The sequence below is a fragment of the Watersipora subatra genome, chromosome 6 (assembly GCF_963576615.1).
Source record: "Watersipora subatra chromosome 6, tzWatSuba1.1, whole genome shotgun sequence".
Taxonomy (NCBI): domain Eukaryota; kingdom Metazoa; phylum Bryozoa; class Gymnolaemata; order Cheilostomatida; family Watersiporidae; genus Watersipora; species Watersipora subatra.
Window position 1 is genome coordinate 35,395,193 of NC_088713.1, and position 9,252 is coordinate 35,404,444.

The following is a 9,252-nucleotide window of genomic DNA, read 5'->3' on the forward strand; positions in this document are numbered from 1 at the left end:
TGCAAATGGGGAGAGTGAATTGGACACCCTTACGGTATCAAAACAACATCTGTATAAGCAATGGACTATATTAGTGATGCAACGTGGCAGCATCTACAGAGTGAAGATAAACAAACCTACGGTATCTACAGCCAGTCGCTGAAACAGGATAGAAAGGCCAGCATGTCGACTTGGTCTTGTTTGCTAGATACCACGTCCTTCCTGTCAAGAAAGTGAATCTAGTCCAGCAAAAACCAGAATTCACTTCAACGTTTGCAAGAGGCTTTATGGTACACAGTCATAGACAGTCTTATGGTCACCTCAACCAACTAGAAGAGAGGGAGTGAATATTTGTTTTAAGTGTTTTTATATGTTACCAAATATTGTTTGTTATTGTAACAGAATCAACGTTTCTATTATTTTGAATATGAAAAATACATAATTATTTCTTTTAGAGCATTGTCTGATTAAAATGATTTTCAATAGAGTAGTCATTTAAAAATAAGTACAAAAAATATAAGGTTTTTTATTCTGAGCATTTTTTATAACACAAAAGATAGATTCAATTGCACATTGTGTTGCAAATTGCACAACAAAGTGTTATTTGAAAATGACGCCAATAAAAATATTCAGCTAATAATATTAATGATTTTAATACAAATTTATTTCTATTAATACAATTATTGCATTTCCAAAACTATTTTATGTTCACACCATATACTTTACGTATTCTAATTATTAGAAGAAAGATTTGTTCTACCACCATGTAAAGACTTCCTGCGTAAATTCTATAAATCTTTTGTGTTATTCCAGACAAGCGAATAATAAAACGCATGCCCGTGGAAAAAATAGTCCAGAAACTGTGACAAAGCTGCCAGAGGCAGCGACCAAAGCTCTGAAGCTGGTTTATGAAAGGGAAACGCTTCTCTAAAAACAATCTATGACGGGAAATAATTACCAGCAAAAATGGCCTTCGAGCAATTTTAGATGAAAAAGGGCTCAGGATCGTTACAATCTCTTAGCAGGCACGCTGAGAATGTTTTCAAAGCCTACTTGTGGTTTATTCTGAAAGATGGAGGTAATTAAACACTGAAGCCTAAGGCAGCGGTCACTAACTAGTATACTGACCTAAAAAGGGAGCTCAGTGATTGGTTGGAACTATCAATACAACTATTTGTTTTGATTAAATGTTCAAGGGAGCAGTCGGGGCCTAATGGTTTAGCATGCTCAACTTGGGACCAACAGGTGGGGGTTCAGTTCCCTAAAAACCACCAATGGTCACAAAAATGACATCCAACCTTCAATAGCTCTCTGCAGCTGGGTGTATGTCCATACACCATAGGTTTTCTTACCGGTAAACTCAGACATGTTCAAACTGGATCAAAAAGTCAATTTTTGTACAACAATGCTCTTCAGAAGACACTCACCGCCTCTGCTGGCCGTTCGCTAAGCAGACCTCATACCCAATCTTCTAGGAGTTGCTCACACATACCTTCTTCCACATTTTATTCTTCTTAAGATAAACTTCCGGTGGTGACAGGAACGACATCCAAACTTAAATTGCTATCTGCATTCAGTAAGCCAAGCAGACATCATGCTTATTCTTCAAAAGATTGTTTTTATTAATGGTGAATAAACCAAAGCAAAGAGACTTCAAAACTTTAGAAAATTTAATTTTCTTTTATTTTGTGGAACTAAGTTGAATTTAGAAACTTGAAAGGTTAAAAAAAATTTTGATGGGACTGAGATAACTGGGATAACATAGACAGGCAGGAAGGATACATAAAAAATAATACAATTTTTGCTCATTTTTCTCAAGGTTTTCTGCTTGAAACTTTGATAGTTTTCAATATATTTTTTTTGTTTTGACTGTTAATAACACTCTTTAAAATTTCGAAAATTGTCTCAAAAATTTATGGTACATTAACTTTGGGCTAAGCACGATTTTGAGGCTGTAAATGTTGTCATTACAACCATAGTGATTATCCATATGCAAAGATTTGGTTTGCTGAAGCCAAGTTAAACAAGCCAATCACAGAGGACTACATGGATTATCACAGAAATAACTGGTGTTATTTTTAGCACACAGAAGTCTCTTGAAATCATAACATGTTCTCTTTTGATGTCAAAAAGACAAAAACTTCATAGGCTTGTGAGAATTGTGCCAAGGCCCATTTGTGGTAATTGCGTCTGCTTGGGATAATTGGTTCAAAGATAAAAGTGGATCATCTTCTCATCAATAAAATTCTTGACTCTGCATTGGTGAAAACTCTGTGTAAATTTAAATCAAAGATTCGGATTTTTTATATCATAACCAAGATTTATTCCCTCTCTGCTGTATGACACTTTGTTTTGAACCAGATTTATCCTGGAACTAAACATACTGTCAACATCTGTGAATGGTATTTGGGACAGGAGTAATTGAGACTGGATGCCCTTCCTAACACCACCAATACTCCCTCTGTGATTTGAACCTCTGACCTACTGGTTACATGCCAGCGCACTAACCACTAAACCCACTAACTATGCCCCTGCTTTAGTCATCAGTGTACTGAAGTTGTTAAACTTGTAAAATTTCTAGTTTTTTTGTTTAGCCAAGTCTTAAAAATAACCAAAGACGTTTCTGCTACCTGTCCCGATGAAAGCTAAAGATTAAATATAATGACTATATTAAAGAATTAGGCCAGTAACTTCGCTTCTGTTTTAAACTTAAATTTACTTTTTTTGCAAATGAGTACATTTCCTGATCATTACTGCCAATTTATATCACTCACTCTAACTAGTTTGTCAGTTTTACTGGTTACTAGGTGAATGCTCAGCGTAAAACGGGAAATAAAAAAGTTTTGGCACAGAAAAAATTTGTTTAATTAATATATACGACATACACCCTTCCAAAATTTAAATAAGCAAGTTTTTTTATTTCTGTTTGTGCAATAAATTTAATTAAGTTCATGCTATATATACATGTATTTATATCATTTTGGGGAAGTCTGGGCACATGTTTTGCTTTTAGTAAATTTTGCATTTAGTAAATTAGTTCAAGTGTGCTAGCTGAAGCTTGAAGAGTAGGAATCTTTACTAATCACCATTCAAGGTTGGCAGGTGTAATAAATACGTGCAGAATTATTTCATAGTTATTTCGCTCTGCCTGATGAACTGCGTAGGGTTGTGAGTGGGCCCTCTTTTTAGACGTGCACTCAAGCTGTACCTGTTGAGTGATGACGAGATAGTTTATGGCTGCTCGCTGTTAACTTCGTGGCCCAGGGCTTTGACTAGCAATGCTACTGCACAGCTTGGGCCTCACCATTATTTCTTTTGTTGTTTTTCTGTTTTCATATCTTTTGATAAAATAAAACGAAAAAAAACATAGTATCTTGATAAGGCCTTGTGGTGTAGCGGATAGCTTGCCTGTCTGCGAAATCGGGGTTTTTGAGTTCAAATACAGTGCGAGAAAGGTTTTGATTTGTAGATTTTAATTGCTATAACCAGACACTCACATAACAGTTGATAGAAAAACAAACAAAATACTTTAATTATACAGACACCGTACTACTTACGTACATTTGAGTTTATGAACAATGGTAGATAGAAACAGTTATGTGCGCGTGTCAAAAGTTATTCATAAAGAAACCGATAGATACGATGTTCGTACAGAGGTGTCGTAAGTTAGATTTTGTATTGCATCCATTTAATGTATTTGCATCCATTATTCAATACAGTTGGTGCAAAGCGAATGACTCCGCCTGTACGATTTACAAACAGAAAGACCATATCATGGAGCTTGTAAAAGGGGTAGCGCTGATGCAATCCATGATCATTCGCAAGAAAAGAGGGAAAATGTTGAAAGAGATAGAAAAACTTATCTGAGGAATTGTTTTTTAGAGGCAGTACAAACTAAGATAGGTTCTTTATAAAAACCTTAAATGTACTTATATAGTCCTTAAACACATTCCGTACAAAATAACAAACTGAGACAACTTACTAACAAATTCGCTTAAGTTGGGGAGCATCAGTGTAGTTTCGTACCCTTATGTGCTGTGCGAGAATGTCAGGAGTACCAATAAAGCATAGAGAGTAAGTATGTCCACAGTTATACTGCCATGGGACAAGGTGACTGATTGGTGCAAGTGATAGAGTGTTGGTCACTCAGGCAAACAATTGTGGGTTCAAATCCTGTTGAAAGCAATCTTTTACCTCAAACTTTCACTCGGATTTGACAGATGGATAAACACAGTTTCTATTATAGCTAAAATTAGCACACGCTAGCTCAAATGTGATTGGATCCATAAATGTGAAATCGGAATAAATTGACCAATCAAATGAAATCAAATGGAAATTATGAAAGGTTTCGTTACAGAAGCTGAACTATAGAGCTAGTTTTCGAAACATTTTAGTTAGCTGAAAGTAAAAAATTTTTAAAATTGGATGCCTGATCACAGTTTTTGGTAACACGCGCTAATTGCTGGTTAGCACAAAAAGTTAAGTTTCTAAGTCTTTGACTTGCCTTTAATTAGGAGTCCACAAATAGATCTTATGCAGGCCCATAAATGAGTAAATTTTAAATGATAAATAAACAAAAAATATTTGCCTTGGTTTGTTTTGTTGTAAAAACATACCTATGATATTTCTGCTAATTATTTAATTTAGTAAGAATCTTGACTTTTAACTGTTATTAAAAATAGGAACTGTGTAAACATTTTGATAAAGTTACCTTACAATCAGCAAGCTCACCACTCAGTAAATGTTGCTCAATTTAATAAGTGTTTATTTTACTTCAATTCAAGGTTTTAAGATTTTTCATGGTTTGTGTCCTCATTTTTACATGACAGTTACAGGTTCTTAACTCATTTCAACTTACGTGATATGAAAGAATTGCATGGAACCACTAACAATTATTTTGACAATGTCATTGCCAGTTGCTTCAACAACATTCCACCAAATATCCGTTCTCTTAGCAGAGAAATGCATTTTAAACACTATTTGTCAGACTACTTAGTCAATTTAAAAAAAAACTGTCGCTTTTTTTGTTATTTTGTTTTACTATTGCTGTATGGCCTAATTTAAAAAACCTTTCTATTTGTGAAATGAAATTATTGCCAATAAAGTGCTATATACATATAGTAAATAAGGGCAGTATTTCACTCCCGTTAAAAAGCTTTGTGTGATCAACTTCTCAAAGATTGGGTATGATGTCTGCTTAGCGTAATACAGAGGCTGTGCAAGTTTTTAAAGGACATTGTTGTACAAACAATGGCTCCGTGATCTTATCTGTACATGTCTGTTCAGGGGAACAGTAAATTGACAAGTAGAGAACCCACTCGCCCATTCTACCCATCCAAGCTTCCCATTCACATAAAGCATTATAAAGTTGGTTGTCATTATTGTCACAACTGGTGGCCTTTTCTGGGCATTGAAACAAACCTACCATTTGCGGGTCGGGTGTTCTAGACCGTTAGGGTTTTGTAACAACTGAAACTCAAACTAGCTTCCTGCTGCAATCAATATAGCATTAACTTTTTATGAATATATGGAAGGTGGTAACCTTGACAGAGCATATTGTACTGGGCTTTATATATTTTTCATAATGGTCACTCTCTAACTATGCTTTCTAGTAATACCTCTTTCTGGATTATTTATCTTGTCTTTGATATATGCTGTTATATATACAGTGAAACTTGGATAACTCAAACTTCACAGAACCGGGTGAAAGTGTTCGAATTATAAGAGTGTTCAAGTTATCAGAGCAGTGTACCAAGTGCATGTATTTATCAGTAGATACATGTACATATACAAACTATATATAAATCAAAAGCATATATTGCTTGTTGCAAGTTACAGGGCCTCACATGTGAAGTTTTAAAATTATTTATCAAAATATATAGATATTTGTCTATCACTTGAGATCTGTTTGTTGCTTTAAGTGAGTGACTGCCTGGACGTCCTCAGGTTAAAATTGAAAAAACTTGATTGCGGTTAAAACGCTAAAAAAAGACATATTTTTCTCTTGAGCGTTTTAACCGAGATCAATTTTGTGGATTTTACTTTAAGTTTATCCAAAGGCTACCTCCATTTTCCTTCCTTATCAAGGGCCATCGCAAAGCAGATTTTTGGTAAAATTTGACGTTTGCTAACCTTTAAAAGAGTCGTTAACAAAAATATTTTGCTGCTGGTGCCTGACGACGCCTAAAAGCTACTAAAAGTTGTTTTAAGTTTTGTGCTTAAGTTAATGATGCTGAGGTCGAGTTATCTAAAGCAATTTATCATTGCGGGGGTACGGACCAAACAAATTCGTTCGAGCTAACCATGTGTTCGAGCAATTCGAGGGCGAGCTATCCGAGTTTGACTGTAAATATATTTATTTATATATATAAAATATACATAATATATATTATGATAATATATGATATATAAATATATAATATATATATTTATATATATAAATATATATTATATATAAATATGTAATATTTATTTATAGATAATTATATATTATAAATATATTATATATAATACATGTTTATTTATATTTATCTTGTCTTTGATAAGATATAGGGCCTACAGCTTGTAGAAAAAAACTATAGATTTCTCTGCTGTATCTAAAATATGTCCTTGCGTCCGTCTGTCTGAAGTCACAATTATATGTTGAAAAAAAATTGCATCACACAGTATTTGAACTCAGACTTCACACCTGGCCAGCAGGCACACTACCATTTGCACCACTCGGTAATTTTTTTATCCCACATGACAATCTCTCACGGCGCATAGACCATCAGCTTACTAGTACGGTATATTGTAATGTTTGATGGGCTATTATCAGCTATCACCTTTACATGATGACAATGTTTAAAATTTGTGGCAAATTTTTGACAAGCTTCTTTTCAAAGTTCAGGTATAGAATGATGAAGCAATTTTTTATACTGAGTCTTACGGCTACAGAAAACCACTCATAAAATCAACTGTTTGTGATATTTAATTGATATACTTTCCGCTGAGTACTGAGAGGCACTCTTAAAAAACCTTTTTCCAACCTTTCTTTGAAAGAGCATTTCTCCAACAGACTGCCAGCAGGGCAAGTGATGTGTTTAAGCTTTATCAGTTTGCTATTATCAATAATTAATTCAACAAGTATTGTTTCTTGTGGCTAAACAGAAACAGAAACAGAAACTACTACATTGGTCTCTTTACAATTTAAAGTTTCTCTTTACAACTTACTTTTACTTTCACTTTAACTTATAGACGTTGTAATAGCACTTTTACTTGATGTTGCTTCATTTTAATCGCGATCAATCTTTAATCTTTATTTTTTTAATCTTTCAATTTATAATCTTTAATAGATTTTAATCTTGAAACATCTTAGCAATACTATCACCTTGAACACTGAAAAAAGTTGCAAATGATAGGAAAAATACCGATAATTTATGAAAAATCTACAAAATTCTATAAGTTTATTTTTATTTATAAGTAAATATTTCAATGATTAAATCAAAAAAAATCAATAATAAAGATCAATAATTAAAAATAGATACAGATTTTATTGTAGTTTAATAGAATAATTGTAATATTTGATTGAATATGTATAAAAGATCTTCAATTGCCTTTGTTTGATCACAAAAAGTCTGGAATTAAAAATAAATATAAATAAATAAAATGAATCTCGAAATAAAAATTAATATTATAAATATCATATTAAGTATAAGATATAATATTATATTAGTAAAACTTATATTATAATTCGAAATAGTGTAAACTATTAAAACAATATAAAGTGATAAATTAATTTAGTTCTAACAAACTACCGCGATGTAGAGTAGATAATTCTACTTGTTTCTGCCCCTAATTCCTCTTTGAGACCAGATCACTTTTGGCTTTTTTCAAAGATGAACTTACACAAACTTTAAATAGATTTTATCAGAAAGTATCGGCATTTTTCTAATCTTTGCGATTTTTTTTATGTTTGAGGTGATCTGACTACCAAGATGTTTCAAGATTAAAATTGAGAATTTTTTAAGTCAAAAAAGTGTGAATGTGTGATTATGATTGATGTCTACTGTAACAGTTGCAGCGAAACCGAAGGAATAGAGACGCGTTACGCTGAAATTTGAATACAATAACAGATATCAACTATAGCAACAATAGCAACTAGTGACTTCATTTTGTATGTATTTTTTCCCAGCGTTTCAACTGCCATGAAGTCTTGCAAATTTTAATTTTGACACATCCTGGCAGTAAGATCACCTCAAACATCAAAAAGAATCAAAAACTAAGAAAAGTAACAATGTCTTTGGTTAAAATCTACTATAATTTTGTGCAAGTTGAACTTTAATGGTGGCTATCAAACAGCCTTACTTCTTATTTATGAGCCTTCTACATCTCACATCTTTCTCTGTATTTAATTATTGCTGTTTATACTTATCTGATAAGATTATCAGCGGATTATACCACAGTAATCTCTCACCTTCCTGGTGAGAGATTACTGTGGCAGATTAATGAGATTTCCTGGGTTAGCTCTCTCCGTGACAAGTGAAAATCCGCTCAATAGAAACTAACAGACTCACACCTAATATAGTCACCATTTCATTAATCATAATCATTTTTTTAGGTTCAGAGACAATATTGAGAGTCATGGGTGTTTAAGAAACAAGATGAAAGGTGTCACAAGGGCTTGTTACTTTCGCACTTCACAAAACATATCAGAAAAAACAGCGTCGCGGATCACTATCTTTGTGTTATGTTTTGTGAAGTTTTGTGATGCTGAATGAGCATTGTGGTTGATAAACTCTTCATCTTGTTCTTCAACAAACCTCACCAAACACCCACAGCCCTCGACAAACACCCACAACCCTCAAAAGACACCCGCAACTCCCGACAAACACCCACAACCCTCAACAAACACCCACAACTCTTAACAAACACCCACAACCCTCGACAAACTCCCGCAACCCTCGACAAACTCCCGCAATCATCGACAAACACCCGCAACCCTCAAAAAGCACCCACAACCTTCCAAATCAATCAATAAATCTAACAAACAAAAGAATGCTTACTATAAATGAAAAAGTTGCTTTATTACTCTATTAGATACGGTCACATAAGTTTCTATTTCAGAGATTTGTATTTCTCCCGACAGCTGCACTATGATGCTCCCGGAGGCTGGACTATGCCAGAGATGCACGTATTTTGTGTATTATACTCTCTTCATGGGTTACTTTTATTCATTTTTCGTAACTTTTAATTTTCTAATGAATGTATTTTTACACTGTTATGTACTACATC